At 50.6% G+C, this 10175-nt stretch overlaps 1 long non-coding RNA gene across 2 annotated transcripts; it reads right to left on the reverse strand.

Annotated features, from left to right (window-relative positions):
* Positions 1-472: 472 nt before the first annotated feature.
* LOC117875942 lies at positions 473-8969 on the reverse strand. Of its 2 annotated transcripts, none has more exons than XR_004645397.1 (3): positions 8895-8969; positions 4369-4517; positions 473-1868 (listed from the first exon to the last, which is right to left on the reverse strand). It is a non-coding gene; the product is annotated as an uncharacterized LOC117875942 (long non-coding RNA). The 2 variants fall into 2 exon arrangements; XR_004645398.1 differs by lacking the exon at positions 8895-8969 and adding an exon at positions 5152-5755.
* Positions 8970-10175: the final 1206 nt, after the last annotated feature.

Raw genomic sequence — 10175 nt, forward strand, 5'->3', positions numbered from 1 at the left:
ACAGAACACAGCAGCAGCTCTTAGAACCAGGCTCCACAGACTGCAGCTCACACTCCGGCATTGACAATAGCACCATAGACATTCCCACTTGGCTGGAGCTGGGGCTCTCAGACCCACCCCCCTTGCCAGGTTTCAGGGCCTCAGCGAACATCTACACAGCTATTTTTAGCACCGTAGCATGAGCCTGAATCTGTAGATCGGGGCTGTGAGACTTGCTGATGCTGGGGGTGGGTCATTTTTTGTGTTTTTTTTTTTTTTTTTGGCAGTGTAAACTTACCCTTGGTCCCTCAATCACACCTGTGGTCTCTTTTTCCCTGGGGCATAGCAATCAGACCCTCCGTTCTCTTTAACCACTGCACAGAAAGCCTTATGTCTCAGCAGCTGAACAGAGCTGGTGATGATGGAGTTGATACTTAATACCCCCCTCTGGTAGAACACGAGTTGGCTGGAACACGAAGACTAAATCACCAAGCCAGATGACTATTTTTTATAGCAGGGTAGCCCCCCAAAGGAGAATCAGCTACAGCATTGTGCAATACTCGGTCCATACACATAGCAAGAGACAGCTACCACACTGAAGCATGTATCGTCTAACTCGACAAGGGGTGGAAATGAGGAGTATTATCCCCATTTTACAGATGGAGAATTGAGGCACAGAGACATTAAGTGACTTGCACGTGGTCACACAGGCCATCTGTGGTAGAGCCAGGGTCTGAAGGCAGAACTACTAATCCCAGATCCGGCTCAATCCTGCAAATCCACAGATCTCTGGGGAAACCCCACGAGCAGCATCAGGCGGGGTCGGGGCATGCATCCCTTTGTGCACCGCTGGAGAGTCTGAGAGCACAGTACGCTGGTGTGGTTTTGTCCATCCTGGCAACGTGGCTGCAGAGCACGCAACATCATTTTTTAATAAAATGAGCAGCTGAAGGCAGGCCAGACTTTGTGCAAAATGTCACAATCTCACAAACTCCACTATACCATGCCTGGTGCAAGGCCATCGCCGTGGTCACTCCAGCTGGTGCAACGGTCCCTAGTAGACTCTGCATGTTGGATGATTTGAGGCCTTAGCCCCAAGCCCACTCTTACTCTGAGCACAGTGATGCAGCGAGATTAGTTTGTGCAGTAAATTTCGTGGCAGGGCAAGGAGCCAGGTTAATAACTATGGAAAGAACCCTGCTTATCCCCAGCACGGGCAGCAGTAGTGTGCACGTACAGACCCAACCTGTTAGCGAGACTCATCCCCTGACATGCAGAGTCCACTCCTAAGCAGAAGGCAGCTCACTCCTCATGTCCATTCCATCCTCGACCACCGGCCTGTCTGATCCCAGGGTGCAGGTGAATGCCAGGTGTGGGGCTGCGGTTCTCTGATGGGGACACCCGGGGCCCAACTCTCCTTTCACCTGCACCAGTGTCAACCAGGCACCCACAAAGTCAGTGGAGTTCGCAGTCGACGTACATGAGATCAGACGGACTGAACTGAGACCACAGATTCGTTTCACACAGGCCCCTTCACAGCCGTCGGTTGGTAATGATTTACCGTCTACTGTCCTGGATCAGTAGAACAAGCTCATCCAAGCGTTTAAGGACAGGTCACTGGATCGGAGCACAGATTTATTCCCATGACATCAGCTCGGAGTCTGGCTGCCAGCTCCTGACTGAGGATCCTCTTCACGGAATTGCTATCACAGTTGGAAGAGATGATGTCTCATGAGCTCTGTTGGCTTCTCCCAGCTGAGGATCTGGCCCACGACATGCACTGAAGCTCTTGGAAGACACCTGCTGCATGAACATTGGTGGCAGGAGATGAGCCTGGACAGCTATTAAAGATTAGGTTCTTGCTCATGATCACGTTGAACAGGACTTTCCTACACAACGAAGAGAGAGAGATCACTTGGTCATTACCTGTTAGGTTCACTCCCTCCGGGGCACCTGGCATTGGCCACTGTCGGTAGACAGGATACTGGGCTAGATGGACTTTGGTCTGACCCAGTATGGCCGTTCTTATGTATTGGGGCAAATCACCGAGGGAGGGCCCAATCCCACACCCTCAGGTCCTGGATTTTGAAGCCACGGCAGCGCCAGCTTCAGTATGGTGTAGGCCTGCCTGAGGAATTACCCAGGGCTCTGGACGGGGCTGTACAGCCCACCGTAAAGCCCGTGCTGCTCGGGTCAAGACTATCTCGGGTATGTCAACTGCAGCTACAATCATAGCCCATGACTGCAGTCTAGCCAGTCCCCCTCTCTAGGGCCTCACACTCTCTTGCTGCTTAACAGCCCTCTCTTCCTGGCCAGTCCCTGAGTTTTACATGGGGGATTGCCTTAGTCCGAGGCTGCCCCCAATGGCCTAGAGAGGGTGAGCCTCAGTGTCCACCCTCCTTTTGTGCAGCTGTTCTGTAACACAAAAGCAGCTTGGAAAGGTCAGGCAAGCCACAAGCACCTTTCAGCATCACCCCCGACTGCAGGTAGGTTCAGAGGATCCGAGCTTTCGCTGAACCAAAGCTGTTCTGGATCTACTCAGAGGATTCCAGGATCACCTGTCTAGAGTTATCCTGGGTTCATTCAAAGGACAAAGTGGCTGGTAAAGCCCATCCCAGCTCTCAGCCTGGAAATAATCATCTACCGCAAGGCAAAAGCATTCAGAAGGGAGAGAGGATGGAAGGAACTTGAACTTGGGAGGAGATTTTGCTGTATTAAGGGCTTTCCCCAGTCTAGTCTAGAATAGGCTAGGGGACAGGATGGCACTGAGGTGCATGAAACACTGATGGATAGGTCTGTTGTGTCCCCTTTGCCAGTCCACACTACAAATCATCTGACTTTAAGACTGCATCTACAACGAGGAGTTTCTGACATTGCTAGCACTAGTGTAGACCAGTGGTGGTGTTTTTACCCTTTTTTGTGACATCTAACCTTGCTCAAAGGAGTCCCAGCTAATGGTTCCAAAGCAAACAAACAAACTAACAAACCACACCAACCCACGTCCTGTCCACACCAGCATTCCCATCATTGCTAGAACTGCACCAGCAAAGACAAAGTCCCCAGGCCTGATTCTCCTCTGACGCCAGAGTGGATCCCCAGCAGAGCAGGTTGGGAATTTTTCGACAAAGTGGGTTTTTGTCAGAAAATGCGGATTTGTCAAAACTAAAAATGTTGTGGGAAAATATCTGTTTTGGTGAAGCTTTAGTCCAGGAAGGTTTCTCAGGCCAAGCATGAAATCTCTGGTGAAAATAAAAGAGCGACAGACAGACAACCCAGAGAGGCCAGTTGGGTAGGGCACCCATAGGGGAACCGCAGGTTCAAGGCCCTGGTCTGAATCAGGCAGGGCAGGAACTAGAATCTGAGTTTCTCAGTGAGTGCCCTTACCACTGGGATATTGGCTGTTACTTTGTGGTGGATCTGTCTGTCTCTCTCCCCCCACCACCACCCCTCCAATGCAGGATGGCAAAAATATTTGAAAGCTCAAATATTCACAAGGTCAGAGAAAACATTTCCTGCCCAGCTCTAACAAGACGTGTTTCTACTGAAGTCCACAGAGTTACACAGAGGTGTAAGCGAGAGAAGAATCAGGTTCTACACACAATTTGAGCTTGATTGTAGCCAGAGAGGGCTGTACCGTGCTTTGCCGGATCAGGGTAGACTGAGCCAAATTGGACTGGAACAACCAACTGTAACTGAGACTAGTTCTGGACATTTGTCTAGCCTGGATTGACCCCATTAATTCTAGCCTCCCCCCCCCCCAAAGTTCAGTCTGCGTTTGAGAGTGATTTTTAAATACAGTTGTTTAGCCAGTATAAATGGGGAAATTACTGATTGCTAGATCCTCCTGCCCCACTGTGCTAGGCACAGTATAAATACACAACATAACCCAGATCCTCCAAAGGTGCTTAGGCACCTAACTCCTATTGCTTTCAGTGGAAGTTAGGTACCTGCACATCTTGGAGGATCTGGGCGATAGTCCCTTCAGTCTAACCTCCAGTCTTTCTAATGGCTTTGGACCTTTCAATGGGGCGTGGAATGCCACCCCAGCAGAGACATTCTTCCTCGTCAGAACATGCTTAGGCTCAGCAGCTCCCTTCTTCGAGACCCAGCAGCTGTGCTCAGACCTGTACGAGACATGTCTCCCGCCTTCCATTATTCACTTTCCGGTCCCCTTTCTATCCCCAACCTCAGCAACTAGGAAAAAACCTTCTGTACCCATCTCAGAAATCTGCAAAAATAACACTAAACACCCTCCTTCCTTCTGTTCCATTTGGATTTCTTTGTAGACGTCTCACAGGGTGCGTCATAAAGAACATTCTTCATGCCTGATCAGCTCTGCATCCCCGTTCCAGGGTCACCTCCAACGGGAGACCTCCAAGGAGCACTTACCTAGGCGCTGGAGAAAGCAGTCTTCATCATCCAGTATGTGGCACTCTCCCCACTGAACCAATACCCCAGGGTGGTGCTAGGGGCACTGTGCTCTGTGCTGCAGGAGGTCGTGTGAGGAGATGTAGAACAGAGGCTTGACTCCCAACTACCTGTGGATAGGAAAGGTCTCAGGGTCCTGTCCACAAGAGGAGATATTAGCAATCCCATTGTCCCAGCCAAATTCTTACATCCCACCTCCCTGCTAGTCTTCATTTCTCCTCCCGTTTCACAACGGCACAGACTTGCCACTGCGTCCCACCCCCAGATGCCTTTCAGTGATAGGTGGACAATCCCTGTTCAGATACAGGGTTTGAGAAGTGCCAAACACCTGCAGCACTCAGGAGTGTCCCATTGATGACCATGGCCTCATGCCTCCCACCACACACACACACACCTCTTGCTGCCCTTTTAGTTAGTGCAAGGCCTGCAATTATGCATGGTCCTGCCGACAAGGACTGCTTAGTCCCATGCCCTCCTGTGCATCCACTCAGGTGCCAGACACAACCAGGCCCTCAATGATCTTCCCTGTTGCAAAGACCAAAGCTAAACCAGGAGAAGTGGCTTACGCAACAGGTTTCAATTCCTTCCCACCCCCTCCCCACCCCACAATGGGGCCAAAATCTCAAGCCCCAGCAGGGCATTTCCCCTTTTGAATGGGGCCTTACAAACCAGGGGCATTAGAGACCACAAGGTTCTTTTCATAAGGACAGGGGCTTTCCCCCTCAGACTGGGCTGAAAGCTCACCCATTCATTCAATGGACAACTGTTTGGTGCAACAGTTGTCCATCTGGCTGCTGCCCTCTCCCTCAAAGGTGGCCGCATTGCAGGGGCTCTCTGTGGATATTGACACTCATCAAGCATTGCACAGGGACATGGGTGGAGAAATTGGTGGCCCATGTCAGGACCAAGCGAAGAGGCTCCCCAGGCAGGCACAAAGCAAGGATGCTTGGAAAAACTGGAGGTGCAAGAAAGAATCTGGAGCAGGACAAGGGCAGCCCCTGCTCAGATGGATCCAATCCCATAATTCCCTGGTTGTGGAGCTTGACCTCGGCTGATTGACGCTGACTTTGATTAAGGGCCATGCCTGTCCATAAAGAATTTAACTGCATCAGGCTCCCCCGAGGAGGGAAGGATCCGCTGTCTAGAGCAAGGCTGCTGATTGCACTTAAGAAGCAAATGGACAGCACTTTAGATCAGTGGGAGCCCTGTATCAGTGAGCGCTTTATGGCTCATGCCAGACCATTATTACCAGAGAATTTATTGCCTCCTAGACAGGACCAGTTGGGGAGGGTGGCAAAGGGTCTGTTTAAATCACCCTGATGGGGGCAGCGGGCAGCTGGGACTAAAGAGGAACCATATTGACAGGATGATTTCAAGGTCCCTGTCAACCTTTCCCTTAAGCTTCTCCCATTACAGCTTCCTTAGCTGTGATTTACAGCCTTTCCCAGCCAGCGCTCAAAGCCGGAGCAGGCAGCAGTAGGCTCAGGGATAGCTGTTGGGAAAGCATTGGGGAGGTCTGGAACAGGGATATATGAGCAGAGCAAAGATCACGGTTCTCCTTCCCAGGGAGGTAGCATGATGCAGTGGCCAGGAGACTCGGGACACCAGGGTACTGCTCCCCACTCAGCCACTGTCCTGCTGTGGGCATCTTTAGGCAAGCTGCATCCCTGCTCAGTGCCTCAATTTCCCCAGCCTCTTTAACCTTGCTACCATCTGTCAACAGCCACTCCACGCCCCAAAGTGGTTTGCCCCATCTCACACCCCAGCCAGGTTGTTTATCGTCCCCACCCTTTCCAGGGCCATAAAGAGACCAATAAATCTAATGCCCTTAACCCAGGCCTTCAGCTCCACCCAGGGACCAATAATCCTTTTCTCCCCTTGTGTCAGGTTGAGGGGGAGAGAAGCTTTGCAGCCCATCTTTTGGGGTCAGCAGGGAAACCCAGGCCCTCCCTCTCCTCTGGGTTCCAGCCCGGGGATCCTGGATTAAGCAACTAGTGTCTGCTCCCCCAGACTTGCTGCTGCTTCCCTGGGCCACTTCCTACCTTCATCTGCCTCCCAGTCCCTTTCACAGTCCCTTTCTCTAGTCAGCTCCAAGTGTTCCCTTCTCTCCTGCTACCCTCCTCCTACAAAACCAATCCTAATATTCACACTCCCTATGCAGCTCTCCTCAACTCCCTGCAGTCCCTCCTTTATAGGAACTCCCCAGGCTGATTCTCCCCAGCTGGGTCTAATCCTTAACGACCTGTCTGCCACCAGGTGCCACAGAACAGGCTAACTGAACTCCCTTTAACCCTTCACTGCCAGTGTGGGGGTTTATACACCCCATCGCAGTCAGGTGATAACATGGGCAATGAGAGAGAAGGAGTCTTTTCTGGGAGAAGGGAAGTTGGGAGAGAATGAGAGATGCTGGGACAGGGGAAGGAGAGAGAAAATGAAGGTGGAAGAAGAACAGTGGAGATTAAAGGAACGAGGAAGAGGAGGAAAGAGAGAAAGAATAGGGCTAAAATGCACTGGTGAGACAGCGATTTAGTGGAAGTTAGGAGCCTAAATACCTTTCAGGATCTGGGCCAAAGAGATGGCTAGAAAATGTCATTTTGTCAAAATCAAAATTTTCTGCTGGAACATGTCAATTTCAACAACATTTTACTTTCAAAAAAATAGAAAGGAAGCATTTTGACAAGGTCAAAAAGTTCCGCCCCTGTGGCTTAGGACACAGGACTCTGTTCCCAGCCTGGCCACTGACCTGTTCCATCCCCCTGGCTGTTCCATTTTGACAGTTTGGGAATGGAATGGTTCGATTTGGGGTTTTGAAATGAGTTTTTGTTGCAAAAAAATTATTTTGTTATTTAAAAAAAGGGTTAAATTTTAAAAATTGTAACCCAACCTTTGGCTTTTATTGAAATGAAACCCTTCGATTGGCCCAAAACAACATTTCACTTCATGGGGAAGTTTGAAATTTGACTTTTTTTTTTCTGATTTGGAAAGAAAATAAATGAGGAAATCATGAAATTTCTTGCATAATGGAAATTCTGGTTCTCATGCAGCTCCCAACCTGGAAGTCCCTAGGTCTGTCCTTCCAGCAGCTCAAACTTCATAAAACAAATAAATGCACAGAGATGAGATAGGAATGGGGAAAGAGAGGGAGCGAAAAATCTGTGGGGAGAGGGAGCAGCGAAGGCTGAAATAAGAGAAAGAAATGAGAGAAAAAGCCTAGAGGAGGAGACGTGAAAGAAAAGAAAGGAGAGGGGAAGTGAATGAAAAAGAGCAGGGAAAGGGAAGGGAAAGGATGGGGGGTGGGGAGGATGCAAGCTGCTGGAGCCATCTGTCATGGGCTATTGGATTCTTTGTGTGTGTGTCAGTTCTGTTGCCTGGGCTTTGCTGTGAGAGCTCCCACCTGCTGCCAGCTGGTTCTGGGAGCCAACCTGCAGTCACGCTTCCTACCATGCATGCGCACACAGACTGCAGGGGGGGGGAAGCACAGAATGAAATTGACCATGATGGAGGTTGAGCCAAGCAGCACTCCTGCCCGGTGACACTCCACAGAAAATGAGGGGGCTGGTTTCTCCTTGGTGCATGGAATCAGCTGCTGCCCGACACCGGCTCTTCCTCCCACACAAGATGGGAGTGAGATCAGCTGCTGGGTGATGGAGCTCCTCCCTCCAGTGCCATGTGTGAGCAGACTCAGCGAGTGTCCCATTATGCCTCTGGTTCGCTGGCAAGGCAAGGAGGTAAGGTCAAGGGACTAGTGTTTGGATCTGGGGTCTGCAAAGAGCTTAATCCATGTGCTATGAGGAGATGGCATGAAATAGTCCATGTCCTCTTCTAGGACTCATAGGATTCATGCCAGGTATCACAGAGGACTCCATCACACCTCTGATAGAACTGGCTGGCCCTACATTGCCACTAACAAATCCAGTTCCTGCCCCTTCCATGCCCATTCCTCTAGCTACCTCGTTATCCTGTTTCACAATCACTTCAGAGGGTGGGCTAATGGTAGGGGGATGGGAACCTTCCTGCTCACTCCAGAGGGTGGAGCTAGGACTCCTGGGTCCTATTCCCAGCCCTCACTGTGTGACCTTGGGCAGGCCCCTTTGTATTGAGTCTGTCCCCTTCTCTGGCCAGTTTCCCCTTTAACAGCTTAAAGTGTCCAGGGCAGATCCTGTCCCCTGCCAGGCCCCTTTGCACTGCTGTGGTGGCACAAAGGCTCTAGAAAGCTGGCCTAACTTGATACCTGAGGATTCCCCTAGCACTAGGAAATCCATGGTTCATATAGCTGGCCCCATGCCAGCCCCATTACATCCCCTGCCACAGAGGGCATGGCTGAGCACGGCAGCACTCTGATGATCCCTGGCTACTGTGACACACCCACGGGGCCCAGGACTAGCTGGCATAATGTAGAGCAACCCCAAGGATGCTTTAAGTTACACCAGGGACAGAATCAGCTCGGGGATTGAGAGCAGTGAGGCAGAAAGATGGTAAAAAGCTACCTCTGCCCCTTCCCTGCAGCCTCTGCCAGAACCCAGGATTGGGGCCTCGGTGTCTTGGCTTCAGCACCTGCAGAATGAACGTAGCAGTTAGCCCTGCGTGAAATATAGGATGCAAAAGGCAAAGAGATTCAGAAGCATTGTGAGGGCTATAGCACTTTGAGACCTCCCAGTGGAAGGGGCTGGGGAAGGGCAAAGAACCAGGATTACCCCTCGTCCTGGGCCACTCCTTGTTCCTCCTCATTAGTATTTGTATTCCAGAAGTTTGCCCATTGTCCCGTTGCACTAAGTGGTGCACAGAGCCAGTCCTGCCCTCCAGAGCTTCGAGTCTGAAGAAAGGAGTCAGACCAAATAAGAGACCGTCACTGCTCTACACAGTGTTAGACAAGACACACCTCGAAAGGATGATTATCCCCAATTTACAGACTGCAATCTGAGGATAAGCTTTAAAGGCCCAGATCCTTGAAGGCAGCTAAGCACCTAATTCACACAGATTTCAGTGGGAGTTAGGCACCTAAATACCTTTTGAGGATCTGGGCCCTAACTCCCTTAGGCTCTTTGGAAAATCCCAACCTGTGTGACTTACCCACCGTCATACAGGGAGTCTGTGGCAAAGATGAGAATTGAGTTCGAAGCTGTTCAGCCTGTGCCTAACCACAAAACTAGCTGTTTTCATCTGGGCCAGACTCCCTCAGCCACTCAATAGCTATTCCAGCCACGTTGCCCACCCCTCTCTCCTCCCACTCACTTATGCCCTTCCTGTCCTGGGTTCACCCGACACTCCTGCCCCTCCCCATCCCACAAGCAATTGGATTCCCTCCTATAAAGCCGTTCTCATTTTGACAATGACCCACTTAGCCACAGCGCTCGCATATTTGCTGGGGACGGAATGTTAACTTGCCTAAGAGAACAGATCGTCTAAACAGATGCTGGACCTCATATCAAAGCATGGGAGAGTGCGAAAAATCACTAGGCTGTCAGGGGAAAAAAAAATCTGTTGGCCAAGAAGATGCTGCAGAGTGGAACTACGGAATGAGGCTGCAGCTCCAGCCTCAATGACCAGGCATGTCCCAGGGGACCAGCTAACACATCCAAGACACGCACTACAGTGGCCTAATCAGAGATCTGTATGGGCTCATGAAATAGACAAAATAACCCATCTGGCTGCTGAGTAATAGCTACTCTGAGCTTATACTAGCTACAGCTTGTGGAGAAGTAAAGGGTGGTTTTGTGAATGAGACACTGGACTAAGGAAATCTAGGCTCTGTCTCTACCCTCTGTCTG

The sequence above is a fragment of the Trachemys scripta genome, chromosome 4, assembly GCF_013100865.1.
Source record: "Trachemys scripta elegans isolate TJP31775 chromosome 4, CAS_Tse_1.0, whole genome shotgun sequence".
Classification (NCBI taxonomy): domain Eukaryota; kingdom Metazoa; phylum Chordata; order Testudines; family Emydidae; genus Trachemys; species Trachemys scripta.